This window comes from Erinaceus europaeus, chromosome 5 (genome assembly GCF_950295315.1).
Source record: "Erinaceus europaeus chromosome 5, mEriEur2.1, whole genome shotgun sequence".
NCBI classification, from domain to species: domain Eukaryota; kingdom Metazoa; phylum Chordata; class Mammalia; order Eulipotyphla; family Erinaceidae; genus Erinaceus; species Erinaceus europaeus.
Genome location: NC_080166.1, coordinates 91,754,408 through 91,781,528, shown reverse-complemented (window position 1 = coordinate 91,781,528; position 27,121 = coordinate 91,754,408). Strand labels below are relative to the sequence as shown.

The following is a 27,121-nucleotide window of genomic DNA, read 5'->3' as shown; positions in this document are numbered from 1 at the left end:
TTTATATTTAGAAAGAAAACTTGTACTTATACTGTACACAGACACCTATTTGGAGAGAGAGTTTGATGATTATTTGTATATTGGTTGCAGATTTGAATGCAGGAGGACTGAGAGACTAACTTTTGATTTTGTAGTTCAAAAGAAATCATTTTACTGGATTAGTAGTTCAATACAGTGCTACTAAGTTGATGACTGTTCTGATCTTTTCAGTTTTTTTTTTTTTAAGAATCATACTTTATATTTATCTTGAGGACATTTCTATTGATAGAACCTTATTTTGTTGTTTAAATTGACAGTCTTTTGTTGAGAGAATGCAAATGAGAAAGTTTTATGACTGAACCTATAAAGTCCAGGATAATTTATATTTTCCCTAATTCCTGCTTAAAAGCCTAATAGTGCCCCCCCCCGTTTCTCTCATACATTATCATAGGCAGCAAAGAGAAGTCAGTTGCACTTTAAACCTTTTTGCTAGGAAATCTCCTTTATCCAGTCTATAAGTTCATCAGAGACCCTTCATTCTGCGCATTACAGCAAACAACAATTTCATTTGCTGTTTAGTTACTGCACAGTTTGTATCCACTTTTCTCAAAACTTTTTCTCTAGCAATTTCCTGAGTATCTTTGCAGCTCCCCCAGAAGCCTCTCCCACAGTGCCCATACTATAGGTTTTTGTTATGGCACCATACCTTGTAGATACTGCTTTTATTTTTATTACTAATCTTGTATGGCTTACTGGGTCATGAGCCACCCACCCAAAGCAGTGGTTTCAAATGACAGCACTTTTTCCCCCTACTATCGTGTAATTTGGGTTGTCTATGATGAGAATAGTTTATCTCGATTCTATATGGCATCTGCTGGGATTCCTGGAACATCCACAGAGACTTCTTCACTCTCTGTCTTTAGGCTCAGCTGGTTGAAAGGTATATCTGGAGGCCTTCTGGCTAGGCGTCTCTCCCTCTATGTGAATGGCTGGGGCCTGACTTTGCTCACAACATGGCATTTTCCAGGAAAATGTATGTCATACAGTCGTTCTGTTCTCACTTCCAGTACAGTTTCAATAAATTACAGAAGCTATAACATTCTGTATAAAATAGACTAGAATTAGATGATTTTGCCCAACTGTAGATTAATATAAATGTTTCGAACATTTTTAAGATAGGCTCTGTTGAATGCTGATACTCAGCAAGTGAGCTGCATTAAGTCCATTTTCAAGTTTTGATATTTTCAACTTGTAATAAGTCTATCAGAATATCATCCCCCTGTATGCCTGAAATTTCTGTGATTGTTTAGTCTCTTTCATGTCTTCTGTTCCTGCTTTTATTTTGCTTTCTATCAGCTGTGGACAGTATCTCTTAGATTTTCTGTTAGTTCTGAAACTTCTGCTTCAGTTTCTTTCCTTTTCTTTCCATTTATAGTTTCTGGTATCTGTGAGCTTTTTTTTTTTTTACTCTATTCAAGTTAATATCACTCTGTGTCCATAGCATTGTTGATGGTTGGTATGATGGTTTGTAAAGTTGATCTTTAGTAATATACTTTATGCTATTATCACTGCATATATTTCCTTATGTCTTTGTACCATAGCATAGTTACATATCTTTTGTTTTTACCGATGTTCTCTCCTTTCCCTCTATGCTTTGATTACATCTCTATGATTCAACTTCTTAAGTGTACTAACCAATTTATGAGGCCTTTCATTTTTCTAGACATGCCGCAGTAAGAACTCTCCATCTCCTGTCACTCCTTCCTAGTTCTTGTGACTTCCTGTTCCTTATTTTAGTTTTTTGTTTTACACGGACATTTTTTCCATGAAATTCTTCAATATTATTTGCATTTTAGCCATGATTTTTGAAACATAAAACCATAAGTAAAAGATACACTTGAAATAATGTAAAATACTTATATAATGGATTTTTGTTGCAAGAATATTATGTACATGTATAGAAATATATATGTGTAATTTACTTTTTTAATTTTTATTTATAAAATGGAAATGTTGACAAGACTATAGCATAAGAGGGGTACATTTCCACACAATGCCCACCACAGAACTCTGTATCCACTCCCCACCCCAGATAGCTTCCCTATTCTTTAGCCCTCTGGGAATACGGACCCAGGGTCATTATGAGGTGCAGAAGGTGGAAGGTCTGGCTTCTGTAATGGCTTCCCTGTAATTGCTTCCCTATGTTCAATAGACATTGGCAGGTCGTTTCATACTCCCAGCCTGTCTCTCTCTTTCCCTAGTGGGGCAGAGCTCTGGGGAAGCAGGGCTCCAGGCCACATTGGTGGGGCTGTCTGCCCAGGGAAGTGTGGTTGGCATCTTGGTAGCATCTGGAGCCTTGTGGTTGAAAAAAGAGTTAAGATATAAAGCAGAACAAATTGTTGACTAATCATGAACCTCAAGGCTGGAATATTGCAGATGAAGATTTGGGGTCTCCATTTTGGAAAAAGCTGGTAGGTATATTTTAGGCATGTTTCAAGGGGCCCATGATTTTATTAGTTTTTGCCTGAGCCTGACAGCTAATGTGCTGGTGGACCCAGGTTATTGTCTGGGGAGATGGTGTTATAGTTGGAAAAAGGGCTACAAAGCAGGATCAGAGAATAGAGTAGCTCCCAAATATGGGAAAAGTGTATAAATATTGTTAACTGTGAACCCCATTGATCTGATATGGAGCCCATATTCCGCACAGGAGCCTATGTAACCTCTGCATCCCTGTAGGTCTGAGCTCTCATTCCGTGGTCATGGCTAGGAACTATACTAATTTCAGGATCCATCTTCCTTGGCTAGTAGGTAATATGTTATCCAACCTCCCTTCAGAGAATGGAACATTCCATATCTTTGTTGATCCACATTGAGGGCAAGGTCCTATATGGGCTCACAAAGGGGTCCATTGTGTTGTTCCTTGATGGAAATGACCAGTGACATTGACAAGAGGGATCCGTTAGAGGTCTAGGCTCATCATGTCTGTGTGGGAATCCCAGGACTCCCTGACTAGGGCCCCAGGTGATGGGGTGGCCTGGTAGTGACTAAAGAGTCATCATTAAAGTATGCCAGTCTCTTGCCCTTATCCAGCTTTTGTAGTCCTGACTTTGTCTGACAAGGTTAGCTTTGGAATGATTGAGGGACACATGTCTTTTTAGGTCGTTCTACTTGCTTGCTTTATTTACTGACTCACTGCAAACTATCGTGCACATTTGTTTTAAGGTATATATGTGTATCTTCCTCTAACTTATGGATACATGTACATGTGCCCTATCTGATGAGCCCTGGTCTATATCTAGGTTTTGAGGTTTTTGTTAAGAATTGTGCCACTTGAAATGGAATTAAAGAGTCCTATGAGCTAGGAAAGGTCTAACCAGAGTAATGAAGCTGAAGGGTTGACATTCCACGCCTGACTTCTCTGGATGCAGCCCAAAGTGAAACATGCTGAGGTGGTACTGGTTGCATTGCTTAGGTTGGGATCAGCAGATGCAGTATCAGTTGGTATGAATTAAGAGAAGTATGCAGAAAGTGAACTCCACTGTAGAGATTCCAGGCCTGGAAGAAATATGAGCTTTATAGAAAAAGGGGAAGGTTTCTGCTGTCTAAGAGTTTAAGAAGGCAATAGATAATTATTGCTACAACCAAATTATTTGGCAATTAGGTTAACTTTGAAAATCCCTTTGTTAACATTTGTTGTATCATACAAGACCTCACCATAATTTATGCTATTTACATATAGCTGTATCTTATAAAATAATGCCACTAGTTGGCACAAACATATTTTTAAATAACTATTTCAAAATGTTTGTGTACAATAACCTTCTGTATCTTTCCTTCTGTGAAAGTATGTTTGTTCTGTGCCCAGGAGTTTTTTTTTTCTTCAGTTTTGTAGAAAAAGAATACCTCAACATGAAATACTTCAACACAGTCTCCTAACTATATGATAAGTATAAGTATCTGATCATATGCTTTTTAAAAAATTGTTTATCCAAGTCTGTGCTATGGTGTTATGTGTTTACATGCTTGGTTATTCTTGCTTATTTTATTTCTTTTTGACATTCACATTTTCTTAAATTAATAATTACAGCTGGGCACTTATTGATGGCTTTAATTGTTGATAATTAAGCTATGAGGAATCTGGGGAAATGTGTCAGCTGTAGTGTGGAACTTGTTATGTCTGAGGCTTCTGGTTTCATCCCCACACTGCACGTAACAGAGTGCTACTCTGGCATTTTGTTCTCTCTTTTTTCCCCCACTCTGGTGAAATTCTGTATTTTATATGAAACAAACAAGTATTTACAAGCATTTAAGTATTTACAAGATGATAAACTTCGGAAAACTTCCACAAGTAGAAATCATTATGCTAAAGCAGATAGATTTATAGAGAAACAACAACAAAACTTCAAAATGTTTGGAAAATCCTCTCTTACTCCTTATTTAAGAATCTCTTTGTTTTTAAAGGGACAGACAAAATAAAACAAAAACAAGAGACTGATGCAGGACTGAGGATAACAAAGGGCAGGAGAATGCTGATGTGGGAGGTGCCTATGAGAGAGTGACACCTTGGTGGTGGGTATGGGATGGTGACACACATTTTAAAGGCAGGTGAATTTGTACACGTAAAGTGTACACAGTTTTGTAAACCAATGTCGCCTCAAAAATGAAATTTGTGGGGCCGAGTGGTGGCATACCTGGTTGAGTGCACGTTCAAGCCCCTGGCCTCCACCTGCAGGGAGAAAACTTCACAAGTGGTGAAGTAGGGCTGCAGGTGTCTCTCTGTCTCTCTCCCTGCCACCCCTTTCCCTCTTGATTTCTGGCTGTCTCTATCCAACAAATAGAGATAATAAAAAAAAAAAAACTTAAAAAAAAAGAAATTTGTTTTTTATTTCTTGGTTGTTACTGGGGCCCCACCTCTCCAGGCTGACCCCCCCCCCCCAATAGAAAGAGAAAGAGAGGAACACTACAGCCCTAAAGCTTCCCCCAGTGCCTTGGGGGTTGAAGTTAGAACCTGCATCACACACATGATAACATAAACAGCCTCCGCTTGCCTTTTATCTCTGGTGAGATAAAAATTACTCAAAACTAGATTCAGGAAGATGAACTTGAACTTCATACTTTTTTTTTTAAGTTTATTTATTAGTGGTGGGAGGGGAAGAGAGAACAGAGCATCATACTGGCACATGTGTGGCACTCAGGCCCTCATGCTTGTAAGTGCAGTACTTTATCCAGTGTGCCACCTCCTGGGACACAAACTTTATCTTTTGAAAACACAAGTCAACAAGATATAAAAAGGTTTTAGACATCTGAGCAGCTGTGCTTAGGGTCAATTTTATCACCCTTCCTGTGAAACCTTTGCGGTGATGATAAAAGCTTAAGATATAAACTCCATAGTAGCATTCACGCATGGAAGAAAAAATGTGCTTTATTATTTTAGTTTAGTGCATGGAACTGTGAGTCTGCACTAAGCTTTTCTATGCTTGTGGAGATGTGAGATCTGAAGCTTGTGTTTTTTCAATGAGGAAACTAGATTAACTATTCACTCTTTCTTTCTTTCTTTCTTTCTTCCTTTCTCTCTCTTTCTCTCTCTTTTAGGATAAGAGGGGTACAATTCTACACAGTTCCCACCACCTACATAATTCCCACCACCTACACATATCCCATCACATCCCATGATATCTTTCCTATTCTTTAACCCTCTGGGAGTATGGACCCATTACCCTTTATTTCTAGGCATATCAAATAACCCTTTAATTGTGCATGTGAAATAACCCCATGGAAAAACACTGCATGAAAGGAGGAACTACATTAAGTAGCAGCTTATGAGACAAGTTAAATATTCTGTGGGAAAGTCCAGAGTCAAAGATTATAAAAACAGCCTGACTCTCTCAATAAATAAGGAAGTTTAACCAAGCCAGCCAGTTCAAATGGAAGGAGCACACACATCACCTATTTCTGGAGCCACAGTACAGTACTTACGTACCAACCACAGTGTCACTTTTTTCCTCTGGTTGGTTGTAACCCTCATAAACAGTTTCTAGCTACTGACATCATTATAAATGCTCTTGATGGTATACAAATAGTAAATATTATATAATGTTGGAAGAATGCATTTCATATGGTGACACTTGCACTTCATTGCTCACTTCATGTGTGTGACATTAAGTTTTCTAATTTGAAGGGATCTTTCCCACATCACTCCTGTATAGTCACTTCAAGGAGTTCAGAGTCAGAGTCTCTATGATGAGGATTTAATGGGGAGAACTGGCAGTAGATGCATCTTTTTCATGTTTAACCATGTCCAGTGATGAGTAGACACAGACTTGTGGTTCCCATCTCTTTAACTTTCAGGATTCTTTAATTTTTATCCCCAGTGTCCATTCACAGAACTACATTAGCACATAAAATGGTACCATATTCTTTTTCATTTTTTACAATTTGACAAACTTCTTTTGTCATACAAACTTCCGCACTTCAACTTTCTGTATTTAGTGTCTTTCCTCTGTAAAGGATTGCTTGTTTATCTAGAAAGTTCTGTATCAGATACATTTCTTTAGATGATATCTATTCCCTAGCTCCCAACACCACTGTTGACTGTGCCAAATCTAGTAAAGACTTTACACTTATTAGATGCCCAAGAAATGTTTGTTGAGTCAAATTAATTAAGTAATTTCCTGTTCTTATTGTTTCCTTTTAACTCTTAAGCCTGCACCATGCTCGTGTATTGAAAGCACAGTAACTTTGCTTCCAGGGTCATTGGCAAGCCTTTCAGTCATTGCTAACAGTCATTGGCAAGAGTATATTTGATCTGAACTGCGCTGAGCATTGAAAAAGGAGCAAAACAAAGCAGCTAGTTGTATACCTACTTTAAAAAAAAAAGTCTGACTGGCATTGCAGTATGAAATATAATTATTTCTGTTATTTAATAGTAAGGTGTATATTCTAGCAGGTATTGGCATGTAGGTGGTTATCTCTGAGCACTACCTCCCCCTTTTAAATTTCACAATTGATCCAGTAAACTGATTTAATGTACAGTCAAAATCATCATTGCTTTTTCAATAGTGATGGCCTTTTGATAGTTTCTTGTTTTTAAAAAACTAATTTCTTTCTTTTAATATTTTTATAATTTAGGGGCTAGGTGGTGGCGCACCTGGTTGAGCACACTTATTACAATGTGCAAGGACCCAGGTACAAACTCTTGGACCTCCCTGCAGGAGGAGAGCTTTGTGAGTGGTGAAGCAGTGCTGTTGGTGTCTCTCTTTTTTTCTCCCTCTCTGTCTCCCCCTGCCCTCTCGATTTTTGGCTGTCGTCGTCCAATAAATAAAGATGATTTAAAAAAGTAAAAAAAAATTTAATTCACAAAGGCCCTGGAAATATTTTAACACTGAATATTTGCTGTTGTTCTGAAAAATCTGGATTAAGAAATAAAGAGGTAATATGTATTTGAACTCAGCACAGGCAGGTCTGAGATGACAGTAAAAACCTCCATTTGATCTTTAGCTCTGTGTTTACTAGTTATGCTACTTCTGTTTACCTTTCTCTGTTAATTATACTTGTTGTGATTTTGCAAAAGGTAATTGTAAGACTCAATTAAAAATAAGTTGAAAAGCATTTTTAGGCTATTAAGCCGTGTACATAAGATTATAATTATTGTGTAAACATTATATGTACTATTATAATTCGTATGATATAAGTTTGGTCTTAAAACACATTTTCAGAAACCAGAACATTACAGTTGGCAAAATAGGCTTTCTCCAGCTAAGTAAATCTCCAGGTTCAATAATGAACCTAACTTCCTTCCTGTCTTTTCCCTCCCTTCCTTCCTTCCTTCCTTCCTTCCTTCCTTTTTTCTTTCTTCTCTTTCCTCTTCCTCTCCTTCTTCGTCCTTTTCTTCCTCCCCTCCCTCCTTCTTCCACCACAGTTATCACTGGCTCTCAATGCTTACAGAAGCCCACAACTCTTGGTGACCTTTTATTTTGTCTTTCTTTTTACAGAGTCAGGGAGAAACAGAGGGGGATAGGGAGAGAGAAACACACGAGAAGTCGCGCACAGAGAAGTGGTGGTACCATAGCACTACTCCAATGCTCATAAAACATCTCCTCTGCAGGCTCTACCAAGTGATGTCCAGGGCCTTGAACTAAGGGCTTTGCACATGCAAATTTGTGCTCAACTGGGTGAGCTACCTCCTTCAAGAAATAATTTTAGATAATCTTCCAACCTTATCCCAGAATATGAAACCTGAAACATTATCTTTTGTTGTTTCTCAGTTTTTTTTTTAATTTATTTATTGGGGAATTTATGTTTTACATTCGAGAGTAAATAAAATAGTTTGTACATGCATAACATTTCTCAGTTTCAGTTTTCCATATAACAATACAACCCCCACTAGGTCCTCTGAAGGACCTGTATTCTCCGCCCGCCCCCCCCCCCCCCCACCAATCCCAGAGTCTTACTTTGGTGCAGTATGCCAATTCTCAGTTTTAATTAGTTTTGTATCAAAGATTCTCTCCAACATCTAGCATGATGTATCCAATCACTTTTCAGACTTAAAGTTTATTAATTTGGGCAGATGTGGGTATTCCACTCTGCTGTGTTGTTACGTTGGAAACCTCCTCTTAGTCCATGGAGTCTGTGCATAGTGGGCCAAGTGGGCAGTAACGGGTCATTATTTGGTGCATCTAGCAGTAAAGGATCTTGAGCCACCTTTTTTGAAGTGCTGGAACAGGGCCTGACATACAGGAAGCTCTACCTAGTAATAACAAATGTTTCAACCGTGCCTAAGAAATGATTAGTCATGGGAGTCGGGCGGTGGCGCAGTGGGTTAAGCGCACGTGGCGCAAAGCGCAGGGACCGGTATAAGGATCCCGGTTCGAGCCCCCGGCTCACCACATGCAGGGGAGTCGCTTCACGGGCGGTGAAGCAGGTCTGCAGTTGTCTATCTTTCTCTCCCCCCTCTCTCTGTCTTCCCCTCCATTTCTCTCTGTCCTATCCAACAGCAAAGCAACGTCAACAATGGCAATAATAACCGCAATGAGGCTGCAACAACTAGGGCAACAAAAAGGGGGAAAAATGGCCTCCAGGAGCGGTGGATTCATGGTGCAGGCACCGAGCCCAGCAATAACCCTGGAGGAAAAAAAAAAGAAATGATTAGTCACTTCATGCTCAGAGAACTTGGCAGCAAAGGGAAAGAAACACCAAATCAGGTATAGTAAGATCAGACAAAGGCTGAACATGTCTGTGCATCATTGTATTATATGTTCCTTTTTAAAAAAAATTTTCCCTTTTGTTGCCCTTTTTAAAAAAATTGTTGTTGTTATTGTTGTTATTGATGTCATTGTTGTTAGGACAGAAAGAAATGGAGAGGGGAGGGGAAGAGAGAGAGGGGGAGAGAAAGATAGACACCTGCAGACTTGCTTCACCACCTGCGAAGGGACTTCCCTGCAGGTAGGGAGCCGGGGCTCAAACCAGGATCCTAACGCTCGTCCTTGCACTTTGCCACTTGCACTTAACCCACTGTGCCACCACCCGACTCCCTTCATATGTTTCTTTTAAATTTAGATTGTTATGTATCTTTAAGATTACAAAAGAGGCAAGGCAAAAATAATTAAAGGCCTGGAAGAAGAGAATTCATTGTAAAATTTGGATTCCTGGAGAAGGGTATGAGGTGAGTTAAGATGAGAGTCACTCTAGAGAAAGGAAGAGAGGAAATATGTAGAGATACTGAGATGATGGAGCGATTCCGTAGGCACATGAAAGAACTCCTAGTAGGTGGTTTCTTTCTCTGTTGGGCTATGATTCCTCCATGGTAAATAAAATGATCATCTAAGGGATGTGTTAGAGACTGAATTATAACAATGAAGTAAAAATAAAATGTAGAGAGGATATGGTAACATTTGAAACATGATATTTGAATTCTTGAAATATTTTTAAAAAGATTTTATTTCTTTACTTATTAATAAGACATAGGTAAAGAGAGTCTAAGCATTACCAGATGTGGGGGATTGACCTTTACACCTCATGCTTGAGAGACAAATGCTTTATCCACTGTGCCACCTCCTTGTGTATAGAGCACCACTTGTCATAGTTATTGCTGGAGCTCAGTGCCTACATAACAACCCCACCACTCCTGTTGACCCCCCCTTTTTGCCTCCAGGGTTATTGCTGGGGCTTGGTGCCTGCACTAGGAATCCACTGCTCTTGGAGGCTATTTTTCCCATTTTTGTTGCCCTTGTTGTTACCCTTGTTGTCATTATTATTGTTGTTATTACTGCTGTTGTTGTTGGATAGGACAGAGAAAAATCAAGAAAGGAAGGAAAGACAGAGTGGGGGAGAGAAAGATAGACACCTGCAGACCTGCTTCACCATCCTTGAAGCCACCCTGCTGCAGGTGGGGAGCCAGGGTCTTTACACCAGTCCTCGCGCTTTGCGTGTGTGCACTTAACCCGCTGCGCTACTGTCCGACTTCCCTGGTGACCCTTTCTTTTTCCTTTCTTTCATTCTTGCTTTCTTTTGATAAAGGCTGACATAGAAAGATAGGGGTAGAGAGGCAGAAGGGGAGACACTTACAGCACAGCTTCACTGCTTTTGAAACATACCTTTTACATATAGAGATTAAGTATGGGAAATTTGGTGGTTATAATATGTGTTCAATATGGTCTTTTGTTTATTGATTCAAGTGATTATATATTTAGGCAAAAAATTTGAGAAGTTTTAACTTTTATAAGGCTTATTTTTGTGCAGAGTGATGAAAAATTAAGAAGTCATGTAATATCTCTAATAGTTTTTCTTCTTCTAGCATTTGCCCTTCTTCCGTAGCCAGTCAACAGCGTCAGGTTGAGCCTGATGTCTGCTTGTTGCTGGCTTTGAAAGTGATTGGGATCCATGTGGATTCAGTCGGCTAGGAAGGATCGTCAGTTTCCCCAATAAATGGGTACTCACGGGATGCACCATGAGAAGGTCGATAGTGATGAATGATAAAAGAAAACACACAGACATTGGGAGAGAAGCATAAAGGAAGAAGGACAGAGTTATAGGAGAGGGAGGTAGAGAAAATGAAAACAAATGAGAGTTAATTTTATAGAGTGTGGACTGAAGGCTTATCATTAAACAGATGACCATGATATGATGATCAAAAGAAGTCAGGGAGCAGGGCTAGCAGTTTGATGACTTGAGGAAACCCTCAGGTTTATTGAAGGAACATTCCACTTAGCTGATGCAGTTTGAGTGAGGGGAGAGTGGTGGGAGAAGAGCTCAGGGAAGTATTCAGAATCAGACAGCGTAGATCCTGTAATAGGTGAGGCTGGGTGTAATTACTCTGAATGTAAATAGAAAAGAGACCAGTCACTGAGCCTCGGGCAACTTCAAGGTCATAATTCTGTGTGATGACGAGAAAGACCCAAGGAAACTTAAAATAGAAGAGCCAGGATTGTGGAGTAAAACTAGGACAGTGTAGTGTCTAGGAACCAAGTGAAACAACTATTCCAAAAGGAGGGAAGTGAACCTATCAGATGCTCCTGATGGAGCTAGAAAGATAAGGACTGACTATTAGCTACTAGATTTAGCAGTGTGACTGCCATATCACCTGTTTTGATGGCATGATAGGAGCAACTGCCAGACTGATGTGATGTCAAGAAGGGAAAGTGAGGTGAGAAAATAGAAACAGTGAGCGTATGCAACCTTTGCAAAGAGTTGAACTGTGATTTCAGATAACTGGCCTGGTAGCTAGAGAGGGAGGTGGGGTCCAAATAATGTTGGTCCATGTCTTCACCTGACTAATGCCAACTGTCTTGATGCCTAAAATTGTGTGCAGTAGTCTATCCGAGTATAACATTATTGATTGGAATTCTATTGAGTTTATAAATTCCAGTAATCACTGTGGCTAAACTTATTAGGGTAATTTTTAAAATTGTAAAATAAGTTGATCATAATATTTTAATCCATATTTATTCAGTTTCATAATCTACAGTATTAAAAAGCAACTCTGACATTACATTGAGGAAAGTATATAGGGTGCTAAGTGTGGTGCACCAGATTAAGTATACATAATATGAAGCGCAAGGATCCGAGCAAGGATCCTGGTTCGATCCCCTGGCTCCCCACCTACAGGGGGGATCACTTCACAAGTGGTGGTGAAGCAGGTCTGCAGGTGTCTATCTTTCTTTGCTCCTCTCTGTCTTTCCCTTCCCTTTCAATTTCTCTCTGTCTTATCCTATAAAATTGAAAAGAAAAAAAATGGCCTCCAGGAGATGTGGATTCATAGTGAAGGCACTCAGCCCCAGCAATAATCCTAGAGACGAATGAATGAATGAATGAATGAATGAATGAATGAATGAAGAGAGAAAGAAAGAAAGGAAGAAAGAAAGAAAGAAAGGGCTGGGCAGTAGCACAGCAGGTTAAGCGCATGTGGCACTAAGTTCAAGGACCCACGCAAGGATCCTGGTTTGAGCCCCCGGCTCCCAGCCCACAAGGGGATCACTTCACAAGTGGTGAAGCCGGTCTGCAGGTGTCTAGCTTTCTCTTCCCTTCTCTGTCTTCCCCTCCTCTCTCCATTTCTTTCTGTCCTATCCAAAAACAACGACAGCAATAATAACAGTAACAACAAAGATAAACAAGGGCAACAAAAGGGAAAAAAATAGCCTCAATGAGCAGTGGATTCCTAGTGCAGGCTCAGCTGAGCCCCAGTGATCACCCTGGATGCAAAAAAAAAAAAAGAAAAAAAAGAAAGTAAAATTTTCTATGAATCAGTCTTTTCTGAAGACATAAAGGGATAAAGGGGAAAAAACATCTCAAGACAGCCTCTGAAATGAACAACAGTACCTAGAAAAGAGATTCAGTAAAGACTTAATTTGAATCATAAGTAATATTATTAATGCTTTTGCCATTTTTCCCAAACACCCTTTTGAGGTTGTTTATAATTATTCTTGACTTCAGGGTAGGTAACTGACAGAAGCAGATCCAGTTTGTAGAGTGAGTACTCCTGGCAATAGATCATGCACTTTTTGCTGTCAGAAATAAAAAATTTGAGTAACTGCTGACCTATGTTAAATATAAGAAGGGCCTGCAGTGTTGCTGACTGCCTACCAATTGAAAAACCTGGGTGACTGGGTGATAGCTCACCTGATTCAATGCCCATTTCACCATGTGTGAGGACCTGGGTTCAAGTCTCCAAGAGCACCAGGCAACACCTTTCATAAAGGGCAGAGTTGGGTTAATCGCACAAGGACCGATGTAAGGATCCCGGTTTGAGCCCCTGGCTCCCCACTTCACAGGTGGTGAAGCAGGTCTGCAGGTGTTTGTCTTTCTCTCCCTCTCTTTATCTTCCCCATCTCTCTCGATTTCTCTCTGTCCTATCCACCAACAAGGGCAACAAAATGGGAAAAATAGCCTCCAGGAGCAGTGGATTTGTAGTGCAGGCACCAAGCCCCAGCAATAACCCTGGAGGCAAAATAAATAAATAAATAAATAAACAAATAAATAAATATGTACTACCTAATGAACCAGACAGACACTAAGGACTGAGAAAATTATTGATTTCCACAAAATAAAAAAAAAGAGAAGAAAAAAGGAAAAGAAATCAAAATATTTGAGCCTGGAGTAGATGGTGAAGAGCAACGGCATACACTTAGCATGGATCAGTGTAATTGTACCAGACTTACCTGCTGGCTACTGCCTTCTTCATCATTAAAATTTCAAAAATTTTACACAGTTAAAATTTCAAAAATTTTACACAGTTAAAATTTCAAAAGCTGGGAAATGGTTTAGTTGGTACAGCATATGCCTTCCATATGTGAGGTTCTGGGGTCCTGTTATCACATAAAAATAAGAAAGGCAAGACAGACTAGATCATAAGTGGTGGATTGGAGTTCTGACCTCTTATCTGCTGACTTTATTGCAGAATGCTTTATTGTGGAAGTTTGAATCTGTGTGTGTAAGGTGTTGTTATTGTTAGCTTGATCAAGTAGACAGTGGTTCTGGATTGTTTGGTAATTTAGGAGTTTTACATTAACACTTTTGTTAATTCTTTTTTTAAAAAACTTCTAGTATTTATAAGTTTAGCATTGTAAGATAACATTGCATATATTTATAATGTTTATAAAACTACTATAAGTTATTTAAGCTCATAGCAACCATATGACTTTATGATGATTGCAGTGAATTACATTCAAGCACTGTCATAGACAACACTGTATTTGATTTCTAGGCTCTGGTATAATTATGTAGCCTTGATCTCATCTTTCTCTCATGACTGGAAATTGTCATATTCACCTTTTAAAAAATTATTTCTACTATCATTATTTATTGGCTATAAACAGCCAGAAATCGAGAGGGGAGAGGTGTAGGGAGAGAAACAGAGAGACACCTGCAGCACTGCCTCACCACTTGTGAAGCTTTTCCCCTCCAGGTGGAGACTGGGGGCTCGAACTTGTGCATTGTAACTTGTGCGCTCAACCAAGTGCACCACTACCTGGCCCCACATATTCATTTTATTGATTCATTTAACTAATTAAGCAAGATTTGGATCTGAAGAATGTAAGATGTTTCTAATAAGTTGAGTAAGGATAATGATAGCAAAGATTGTCATAAGAACTAAAGGCAATGAAATATATGACATTTAGATCAGTACCCAACACCGTATGTATTTGATAAGTGTTAGCTATTATTATCTAGAAAGTGTACCAGGTAAGTCCATAGCAAGTACTTCTTACAAAGAGCTAAGTTTCTTTCATTTATGAATTGGTCAGGTGATTTACATTAGCAATGGCCCTAAAAAGGGACTAGTCATCTTTCTTAAAAATTGTATTTATTATTTGAAAGAACAGAATGAAATTGGGGGTGGGGGTGGGGGTGTGGGAGAATAGAGAGGGAGAGAGACACCTGTAGCACTGCTTCACCTGTTGTGAAGCTTCCCCTCTTCAGATGGGTGTTGGGGGCTTGAACCTGTGTCCTTGAGCATGGTAACATGTGTGTGGTCAACTACATCAGTATGCTACCAACTTCATCTCCATCCCTCCTTTTTTTTAAAGAATAGTAAACCTGCTTTTCAAGTAGTAGTCATAATTTAATTGGCACTAATATTTTCCCACACCACAATGCTCTGAATTCAGGCAGGAGCCTGCTGAGTATTTTGATCTAGGAAGTTGAGCAGAACCACCTTTTTCTCCTTGATTATTTAACCACTCATTCATTTGTTCCTTCATTGGTTTGGGAACATAATGTGTGTACCAGGCCTTGGGGTTGGCATAGGGAAAATATATAGATGATGCTTTCGATGAGTAAAGATAGTGCATTCAGATGGTGCTGTAGAGAAAGGGAAACCTTGGGTGTGTTCGGCCTTTTCTAGCAGCAAGTGGTTGCTACTGTGCTCTTGAAGGTCATGTAGGGAAATTTTCCTGAGGGAAACTGTGTTCTGGGCAAAAGGGCCTCCCAGTAGGTTGGCTTTGTTCTTTATCTCACTTGTTCCCAGCTCTCTGAGGACATCTTATCGTCTGCTGTTCTGTCCCAGAGACAATTTGCATGGAAGATTTAATAGCAGTGTTCTGTGTTCTTCACAGTCTATTCACTAGGTTAAAAATAGAGCATTTGTGTTTATTAAATATTTATAGGTCATCAAAATTTTTAGGAATATTTAATAAAGGCAAGGGTTTTTGTAAATGTTATTTCCTCATGTTCTTTTAACCATAGCTGGAGAGGTTTTTCTTGTTTAATTTCAGGGTAATTTTTGCTTATTCCAAAAATCTTGAGGGGATAGTCTTGCTTAATTCCTTTTTTTTTCCTGAGCCATTCCAGATGTTTGTGGAGCAATAATAAGAAAAACATTTTGCTGGTTTCTATATAAAATAATTCCTTGTAATTAAATTTCCAAGTCTTTGGGTCCATAGTCTTATCTTTTGTAGTAGCATGTCTATTTACAATGACTACCTTCATCTTTTCATGTTACCAGAATTAAGTAGAAATTTTGGGAAACTGGGGAGATGCTGTCAGATTGATTTCAAGCGGTATTGTTGGGCTGTCCAGAAAGTTGTGTGTTATCTGACTACAGATGGGTTTAGAAGTGATTTGAGAGTGGAAAGCAGTGGATGAGAAAGTACATTGCAGGAGAGCCAGCTGACTGTGTGCCCAGGAACTATGTCTTGAGATCAGAGTTAAGGAAGGAATTTAGAACCGTATAGGAGAGGAGATAAACACAAGAAGACAAATTATATACAAGGCAGAATATGATTGAAAGTACCATTAAGACTTGAAATGGGGTCGGCGGTAGCGCAGCGGCTTGGGCACTTACATGCGGGATGAACTATCTCTTGGCCTCTTTACATATATGTTTCTACTATAACAAAATATTTATTAATTGGTATTGTAGCTCACATTTCCCCCCCACAAATTTGATTTTTAAAAATTTTCTCTTTTTTCTATTGTTGTTTTAGTTATTGTTGTTGTTACTGATGTCGTTGTCATTGCTGGATAGGACAGAGAGAAATGGAGAGAGGAGGGGAAGACAGAGAGGAGAGAAAGATAGACACCTGCAGACCTGCTTCACCGCCTGTGAAGCGACTCCCCTGCAGGTGGGGAGCCGAGGGCTGAACCGGGATTCGTAAGCCAGTCCTTGCGCTTTGTGCCACCTGCGCTTAACCCACTGCACTACTGCCCGACTCCCAAATTTGATCTTTTTAAAATTTTCTGGGAGGGGGTGTTGGTTGGTGGTTTACAGTATATTTGCTGACACATGAGTACAATTTCTCATCTCCTCATGAAAAGCCTGTGTTGAATACACTCATTGCCAACTTACACTACTTTTCATCATCATGTACCAGGACCCCAGGCTCTTTCTACTCTTTTTCTTCCTCTCTTTTCCCAGTCTTTTGCTTTGTTGCAATAAACCCCAGTGTCCAAGGTTTTTTTTAAAAAATTTTTATTTATGAAAAGGAAACACTGACAAAAGCCATAGGATAAGAGGGGTATAACTCCATACAGTTTCCACCACCAGAACTCCGTATCCCATCCCCTCCCCTGATAACTTCCCTATTCTTTATCCCTTTGGGAGTATGGACCCAAGGTTGCTTCCCCACTAAACATGGGCATTGGCAGGTCCATACTCCCAACCTGTCTCTCTCTTTCCCTAGTGGTGTGGGGTTCTGGGGAAGCGGGGCTCCAGGACACATTGGTGGGGTCGTCTGTCCAAGAAGTCTGGTTGGCATCATAGTAGCATCAGGAACCTGGTGGCTGAAAAAAGTTAGCATATAGAGCCAAACAAATTGTTGACTGATCATGAACCTAAAGGCTGGGATAGTTCAGATGAAGAGTTGGGCTCTGTGTTTTGTAGTTAGTAGGCCTATTTTAGTTCCAACAAACCTATGACTATATTAGTTATTATTTTTTTTTCCTGAGCCTGACATCTGATATGCAGATGGATCCAAGTTATTGTCTGGGAAGATGATGTTATGGCTGAAAACAAGGACCAGAAAGCTGCATCAGGGAAGAGAGTAGTTCCCAAATATGGGAAAGGTGTATAAATATTGTTGGCTGTAAACCCCATCATTTTGATCTGATCAAATTTATTTTGTGTTTTATCTCTTAATTTTATATCAGTGACATCATACTTGAGGAGCAGGGGAATAAGTAGTGTCAATTTTTTTTTGCTCATCTATGTGTGAGGATCTAAGTATAGTGCCTGCATATGGGATCATAAGTAGCTTCTGTTACTGCTAGAGGTGCTCATTTCTGCCCATTGGGGTATAGGCAGGTCTTTTGTGTCAAAGTTTCTTTAGAAAAAGAGGTGTATCTGTATCTGTGTCTGCGTTTGTGTGTACCTTTTGTTTTATTTTTCATTTTATTCTTTATTAGCATCCTGCTGCCTGGAATTCAGTTTGATTATGGGGTGAAGGCCATTGCAAAGCAGGACAAGTAGATAGGAAGGACCTGAACTTTTGGTGATATAATGGGCTTCCAGAACAGCCCTGCATCCTTACTTTCACTTTTATGTGAAAAAGAAATACAGTGTTGGGGACTGGGCAGTGGTGAACCTAGTTAGTTAGGCATACACATCACCATGTGCAAAGACCTGGGTTTTTGCCGCCAATCCCCACCTACAGGGCGGCGCTTCACCAGTGGTGAAGCAGGTTTGCAGGTGTTTAATTTTCTCTCTCTCTGTTTCCCTTCCAATCTCAAATTCTCTCTGTCCTATCAAATATAATAGAAATAAAAAGAAAAAAATGGCTGCCAGGAGCGGTGGACTCAGTGCCGAGCTGAGACCCAACAATAACCCCGGTGACAATTACAGAAAAAAAAAAAAAAAAAAGAAAAAAAGAAAAAGAAAAGAAAAACATTCTAGTTTGGGAAAAACCATCCTCAGCAGTCAATATTAACCAACCTCAACAGTTTTCATATGCTCATAGACTATTTAGAGTTCTTAGCAACAAGGGTGGATCTACCTGACTGGATCTCGAGTGGATTTGGAGTTTCTTATGTTTGAAAGTTTTAGATAATGACTCAGATTGATCTGCCTTAGGTCACGTGCCCATTGGCCCTATCTCTGCCACTGATTCAGTTTGAATTACATGCCCTTCATTGTGCCCCCTTTTGTGGGGACTCATGAAATTGGTGGGGTGAGTGTGAGGATTGGAAACAACCATTAGAACCATTTGTTCTAAATCATGGTGGGTCCTATTTAGAGAACACAATGCCTATATGATTTTATGCTAAGAATCACCTTACCCTTTCTTGAAAGAAGTCATGTATGTAACAATGAGGACTGGCAATTTTCTTTAAATTTATTTATTTTTATTAGGTAGAGACAGAGAGAAATTGAGTGGAGAGGCAGAGATAGAAAGGGAAAGAGACAGAGACACCTGCAGCCCTATTTCACCACTCTGAAGTTTTCTCCCTGCAGGTGGGGACCAGGGGTTTGAACACTGTAATTGGGTCCTTGAGCACTGTAATGTGTGCACTTAACCAAGAGCGCCACCACCTGGCCCCTCTGGCAGTTTGTTTTGAATTTGCTTTCTAACTTGGCAGTTGTCAGTTTTGGCAGGGTGCAGTAGCCACTGGGCCTATTTCCTTTATCTTCAGTTATATTGATTTTTTTTTTCCTACAGGGTTATTGCTGGGGTTCGGTGCCTACACCATGAATCCACTGCTCCTGGGCGCTATTTTTTCCCTTTTGTTGCCCTTGTTGTTTATCATTGTTGTTATTATTGTTGACATTGCTGTAGTTGTTTTTGGATAGGACAGAGAGAAATCAGGAGAGGACAGAAAGACAGAGAGGGGAAGAGAAAGACACCTGCAGACCTACTTCACCACGAGTGAAGCGACCCTTCTGCAGGTGGGGAGTCGGGGGCTCGCACCAGGATCCTTACTCTGGTCCTTGGGCTTTGCACCATGTGCACTTAACTTGCTGTGCTACTGCTTGGCCCCCAGTCATATTGATTTTAATGTCAGTATTGAAGCATTGTTGGTACCATTGATCCTTTTAATATAGAGATGAAGGAGTGTTTGAAGGAATTTGGAAGGAGTGTTTGAGGTATATGAACTTAAAAAAAAAAGAAAATATGAACTTCATTAAAATATTAAATGAAGCAGCATTAAAAATATTTAGGGGCATAGTGGAGGAGACAGCATAATGGTTATGCCAAAGAATTTTCATGCCTAAGGCTCCATAGAACCAGGTTTACAGGAGTCGGGCGGTAGCACAGCGGGTTAAGCGCAGGTGGCGCAAAGCACAAGGACCGGCTAAGGATCCGGGTTCGAGTCCCCGGCTCCCCACCTGCAGGGGAGTCGCTTCACAGGCGGTGAAGCAGGTCTGCAGGTGTCTATCTTTCTTTCCCCCTCTCTGTCTTCCCCTCCTCTCTCCATTTCTCTCTGTCCTATCGAACAATGACGACAACAACAATAATAACTACAACAATAAAAAAAACAAGGGCAACAAAAGGGAATAAATAAATAAATATTAAAAAAAAAGAACCAGGTTTACTCCCCTGCACCATAAGCCAGATTTGAGCAGTGCTCTGGACTCTCACATTCTCTCTCTCTCTCTCTGTCTGTCTCTCTCTCTCTCCTCTCTCTCTCTCTCTCTCTCTCAAATAAAATATATTAAAAATATATGGGGGCTGAGAGGTATAGCTCAGTAGCTAGGGTCCATACCTTGTATGAGGTCAGGAATCTGATACCCAGCACCATTTGGAAGCATCAGAGTGGGATCCATGGATAATGGAACAGTACATTTTTTGTCTGTCTGTTTGCCTACCTTTCTGCCTGTCTGTCTCACTTCTAGCGTTTGCCCTTCTTCCATAGCCAGTCAACAGCGTCAGGTTGAAAGCTGTCAGGAGCTGCTTGTTGCTGGCTTTGAAAGTGACTGGGATCCATGTGGATTCAGTCGGCTAGGAAGGATCGTCAGTTTCCCCAATGAATGGGTACACATGGGATGCACCATGAGAAGGTCGATCCAATGCATCCCATCACTAAGGATATAGGACAGACAGTTGCACATGTATGGTATCATATATATGTCTGGCTCTCAGTTCATTCTGCAGTGTTGCATGAAAACAATTCAGTGCTACGTATTTTGTTTGCAATTCTAAAATGAGCATTTCCTCTATGGAATCAAAATTGGCAGGTACATAATAAAATTAGATGAGTGAAAAATACTTTTGGAAGGAGAGGCTTGGTGTACTTAATTCCCAGTTTGCTTCAAATCTTAACAAATCCTGAAAACTCAGCTAATTGAAACTTTATCATTTTGTGAGTGAATTCTTTCATGGGGCCTAGGGAAGAGATATCTACTTATGCTCAGGATAAGTAGGGCTTGGTTAGTACTGGTCAAAGACCAGTCTCGATGAGGGCACTTTCCCATGTGACTTTCAAGCAATCTGGTAAATTTCAGAGGCTTTGACCTATAGATTACATATCTGGTTTCAATTCAAATTTCTTCAAGATGCATAAAAGGAATGTTTTTTTTTTTAATCCAGGATTTTGAAGGGGTTAAACTTATCCTTGTTTCTTTCATCAAAGATGATAGGACAGTGAGATTGGGCATTTTCTTGGTATCATTTAGTTAGCATAAGAAACAGGGTATCATGTTTCAGTGAGTGAATGAAGAATACCTTTAAATAAATGTGTCAGCTATGAACAAAGGCCCTCTTCTGATCAAAGAAATATCTAGGTAATGCTCCTCAAAAAGAAGGAATGAAAGAAAAGGGAAATGTTGCCTCAAGGTTTTATTATATTGATTTTTTTTCATATCACTAGCCATGACTTATGTTTCTTTCCAAGAGTTGAAGTGTACTGTGGCTGGTGGGAGAGAATATAATTTGGAGCTGTTACATGTTCATTATGTGGAGGACTTTTCCTTCAGCCACAGAAAGCACAAGTTCAGATATTAGGCCTCTGTTTGTTATTGCCCTTACTTCCAGCCTAATCTTAAAAGCCAGTTGAATGTATGATTTCCATTTTATCCCTGGGTAGCAGCAGTTAGGACTGTTTGAAGGAGAGAGATATGTGCATATTTAATGACTGAGGATTATGTCTTTAAGTAATTGATATCTCTGAATAAGAGTTCAAGAATGTCATATTATTTCCATTTGCAAGGTGAAAGATCTGTTGTGATGGTAGAAATATATGAAGTAATATGTCAGGCCAGGACAAAAATAGGTTTCTGAGAAATCTAGAGGTCTTTTTTTTTTTTTAATGTTATCTACTGCTCTCAGCTTGAGTCTATAGCGTTGCTTCTGCACTTAGCCTTTACTCCCTCTCCTCTATTCCCAAGGCCATTCTATGTCACAACTAAACCTTGGTCTGAAAGTTCTCCTCCCATGAGTTTAGACAGTATCTAAGTTAAAGCTACTCAGGTGTCTGGTTCTAACTTTTTTGTCTAGATGATTTTATTCTTTATCTCAACAAAGGCATATTTCTCATATTCCACTTATTATACTATTTGAGATTGTCTAGCAGATTTAATGTTAACAATTACTGATCATGATATACTTCAATTTTTTTGGTCTAACTTAATTTTATTGTCAAACTTACGGAAGCAGCTAAAATTCTCATTAATTCCTTGCCAGGGGTTACTTTAGTAAGTTTAAATTAGGAAAAGTAACTTATAGACAGAAGTTGAAAAACAAGAACAGAAGAGAAAATGCAAAGAAAAACTTTGACTGTATTTGGTGTATTGCACCAAAGTAAAAGACACTGGGGTGAGGGGGAGGGTTCAGATCCTGAACACATTTACAAACTATTATATTTTACTGTTGACTGTAAACCATTAATCCCCCAATAAAGAAATCTAAAAATTAAAGTAGTAATATTTCATAAACAGTGACATTTTCTTTCTGTAATACTAACAAAAGAAGAAAAAAAAAACCTGTAGGTTTTACCTAGGTAGACTAGTTCTCATGAGAAAGCTCCCTCTGGTGTTTGTTGCAGTAAATACAAATGGCATTGTACTACACACTTTATAAAGACACATAATATTTTTAGAGTACTGTTATGATTCATAGGAAAATGGGAAGGTACAGAGCTTTTTCATATATATATAATTGTACAATTATCTATTTCCATGAAAATGAATACAAAAATAATTTTCATAAAATTTGGCGACATAATTAATTTGATACAACACAGAACATTTTTTTTGTTTTAGTTTAATTAAATGGAAACATTCTAAAATTTACTCCTTATACAAATATTACTTATATAGGAAAGCTCCCAATCTCATCCGAAGGAAAAAAATCATACTATCTACTTATTTTCATTTTAAGATGCAATACTGCTAATTACTGACTGATTCTTGGGTTTCTTCTAAGGTACTTAGAAGTTTAATTTAAGATTAAAAATCTATGTTCTCCCCAAAAGCTTGGGGTCACATTTTCACCTTATTAGTGAAAAGAAAGGGTACCTTGAAGTTCAAAAGATAATTTCACTTTAGTATTTTATCTAAAGTCTGAGTTAAATTAAATATTCATGGTTAAATCTCTGATCTTCATTTTAGCTGATAATCACATTTATTTATTTTTTTCTTAACCAGAAGGCACTGCTCAGGCCTGGCTTCTTGTGGTGCTAGGGATCACACCTGGGACTTTGGAGCCTCAGGCATGAGAGTCTTTTTGCATGACCATTATTCTATCTACCCCATCCAGACAATCACACTTTATATCAACTGAAAATAAAACAACCAGAAGAGAAATTCTCTAAACCTTTCATTGAGATGAACTGCCCATGTCTTGACACTGTTTAAATTTGTTGTACCGTATGTAGATTCTGTTACTACTTGTTTATCTAAGGACGCTGTCAGCAATTGTACCTTTTCTCTAGATAATCAGTTTTCTTTTCATTATGGGGAGTTCTCTGTTGGAAGTTGCTATTTCTTCCATGAGAGAACCCTCTTTCAACTAGCTTACTTATACCTCCAGTTATGGGCATAACAGATCTATACTTACAGTTTTGGATTTTTTTCTGAAAAATTCTTTCAGATATACTCTAGTAAAGCTAGTAAAAAAGCTCCCAGCAAAACTTTTCTTGTCAAAGTCACCTGTAAGTCTGTATTAATTATTCCCATATTTGAAACACATGCTTAGTTAGCTTCAGGGTACCTTCCTTACTTGGTCCTGAATCTTACTGTGTTTTCCTTGGCTTATATCTCCCCAGCTGCCAAACTAAGTATATGGTGTACCTGATGAATAGGTCCCAGTTCCATAGATATTTCTTTTTTAAAATTTTTTATTATTATCTTTATTTATTCGCTAAAGACTGCCAGAAATCAAGAGGGTAGGGTGAGACAGAGAGTGAGACAGAGAGACAACTGCAGCACTGCTTCACCACTCCCAAAGCTTTCCCCCTGTAGGTGGGGACTGGGAGCTCAAACCTGGGTCCTTGCGTATTGTAATGTGCACTCAACCAGGTGTGCCACCACCTGGCCCCCAGAGATATTTCTCTTTCTGCCTGAATGATTCTCTCTTGCTCTTTGTCATCTATAATCTTTTGATGAGTTATTTTATTTTCATGGCATTAAATGACATCTGTAGCTAATTCTTTCCAGCTTTTTACTTAGCCCCATGCTTTTCCCTGAGCTCTAGACACACATTCTTAACCGTCTATTGCCATTTCCCCTTGAATACCGATAGCTTCTCAAGATTAATGTGTCTAAAATTAAACCCCATTTTCTTTTAAAAAAATTTTTTTTTATTTAAGAAAGGATTAATTAACAAAACCATAGGGTAGGAGGGGTACAACTCCACACAATTACCACCACCCAATCTCCATATTCCACCCCCTCCCCTGATAGCTTTCCCATTCTCTATCCCTCTGGGAGCATGGACCCAGGTAAACCCCATTTTCTAAAGCAGCCCCATTTGTCTCTCAATACTGCAGTTCCAGTTTTCTTTCTTTTTTTTAATTTTTTTTTTTATTTAAGAAAGGATTAACAAAACCATAGGGTAGGAGGGGTACAATTCCACACAATTCCTACCACCCAACCTCCATAACCCACCCCCTCCCCTGATAGCTTTCCCATTCTCTGTCCCTCTGGGAGCATGGACCCAGGGTCATTGTGGGTTGCAGAAGGTGGAAGGTCTGGCTTCTGTAATTGCTTCCCCGCTGAACATGGGCGTTGACTGGTCAGTCCATACTCCCAGTCTGCCTCTCTCTTTCCCTAGTAGGGTGGGTCTCTGGGGAAGCAGAGCTCCAGGACACATTGGTGGGGTCTTCAGTCTAGGGAAGCCTGGCCGGCATCCTGATGACATCTGGAACCTGGTGATTGAAAAGAGAGTTAACATGTGAAGCCAAACAAACTGTTGAGCAATCATGGACCCAAAGCTTGGAATAGTGGAGAGGAAGTGTTAGGGGGGTACTCACTACAAACTCTAGTGTACTTCTACTTTCAGGTATATATTTTGCAGTAGTTTACGGATACGTGTGAACATAAGCTCTCTCTCACAGAAACTGGTATATATCTAGGTTTTAGGACTTTGTTAGAAAGTGAACCACCAGAGATGAAATTAGAGTATACTATGAAAGGAAAGGTCTCACCTGAGTAATGAAGCTGAAGGGTTGTCATTCCACATGTGAAGTCTCTGGACACAGTCTGAAGTGAAGCATGCTGAGGTGGCAATCGTTGTGTTGGTTAGGTTGTGATCGGCGGATGCAATATTATTTGATATGGATTGGGAGAGGCATATGGGAAAGTGGGCCTTATCCAAGGGTTCCAGGACTGGGGGAAGTAAAGGCTCTATAGTGGAGAGGTGAGGTTCCTGCTGTCTTAGGGTTCAAAAAGACACTCAATAGTTAATGTTATCATCACATTATTTGGTAATTGGGTTAACTTTGAAAAGTCCTTTTGTTAGGGTTTGCTGTACAGTACCCAGTATCTTGTATATAGCTGTGCTATTGGTTGCTTCTGATCTACTTGGTCTAGGCTTCTGAGAGAGTCTGCATATCAAATACACAGCCTATATATTGAAAAGATACAGTTTGTGTTTTGAAAAACTTTGAGACATACAATTGATTTTCCCCCTCTCGTATTAATTAGTGATTTATATGACTACATTTTACTAGGAGTGTACATAAACACCATTCCCACCACCAAAAGACTGTGACCCATCCCTCCCACCAACTCCCACCCCCCACTGTCCCAGGAAGCTGCATGTCTACCCCTCACCACAGGGCTTTTACTTCGATGCCCTACTTACAATTTGATCAGGTCCTGCTTTTAGTTTCCCTTTCAGATCTTCTTAGTCAACTTCTGTTGATGAGTGGGATCATCCCATACTCATCTTTATCTTTCTGACTTAGCTCACTTAACATAATTCCTTCTAGCTCTGTCCAAGATGGGTCAGAGAAGGTGGGTTCATTGTTCTTGATAGCTGCATAGTATTCCATTGTGTATATATACCACAGCTTTCTCAGCCACTCATCTGTTGTTGGGCACCTGGGTTGCTTCCAGGTTTTAGCTATTATGAATTGTGCTGCTATGAACATAGGAGTACACACCTCTTTTTGGTTGGGTGTTATGGAGTTCTTGGGCTATATCCCCAGGAGAGGAATTACTGGATCATATGGAAGGTCCATGTCTAGCCTTCTGAGAGTTTTCCAGACTGCTCTCCACAGAGGCTGTACCAATTTACATTCCCACCAGCAATGTAAAAGGGTTCCTCTGTCCCCACATCCTCTCCAGCATTGTTGCTGCTGTCCTTTTTGATGTATGCCATTCTTATAGGAGTGAGGTGGTATCTTAGTGTTGTCTTAATTTGCATTTCTCTGACAATCAGTGACCTAGAGCAATTTTTCATATGTTTGTTAGCCCTTTGGATCTCCTCTGTAGTGAATGTTCAGTTCATATCCTCTGCCCATTTTTGGATGGGGTCATTTGCTTTTTTTGGTGCTAAGTTTGCTGAGCTCTTTATATATTTTGGTGATTAGTTTCTTGTCTCATATACGGCATGTAAAGATCTTCTCCCATTCTGTGAGGGGTCTCTTTGTTTGTTTAATAGTTTCTTTGGATGTGCAGAAGCTTTTCAATTTGATGCAGTCCCATTGGTTTGTTTCTGCTTTAGTCTTCCTTGCAATTGGGTTTGATTCATCAAAGATGTCCTTGAGTTGTATGTGGGAAAGTGTTTTACCAATGTTTTCCTCTAAGTATTTGATTGTTTCTGGTCTGACATCTAGGTCTTTGATCCATTTGGAGTTGATTTTTGTTTCTGGTGAGATAAAGTCGTTCAATTTCATTCTTCTGCATGTTACAACCCAGCTTTCCCAGCACCATTTATTGAAGAGAGCCTCCTTTTTCCATTTAATCCTTTGGGCCTCCTTATCAAAGATTAGATGTCCATAGGTGTGGGGATTTATTTCTGGGCTTTCAATTCTGTTCCACTGGTCTGTGTGCCTATTTTTGTTCCAGTACCATGCTGTTTTGATGATGATGGCTTTATAATATAGTTTAAGGTCTGGGAGTGTGATGCTTCCATTTCTGTTTCTTTTCCTCAAGATGGTTTTAGCAATTCTAGGTGTTTTCAGGTTCCAGATAAATGATTGTAGTGTTTGTTCTATTCTCTTAAAGAAGCCTGGTGGAACTTTGATGGGTATTGCCTTAAATTTGTATATGGCTTTGGGGAGAATATTCATTTTGATGATCTTTATTCTTCCAATCCATGAGCATGGGATATCT

At 39.5% G+C, this 27,121-nt stretch overlaps 1 protein-coding gene across 5 annotated transcripts in view; it reads left to right on the top strand.

The window, feature by feature from the left end:
• The window catches only part of TBC1D4 (TBC1 domain family member 4), a 234,128-nt gene that overhangs the window by 106,849 nt on the left and 100,158 nt on the right, over window positions 1-27,121 (top strand). The window lies entirely within an intron of this gene.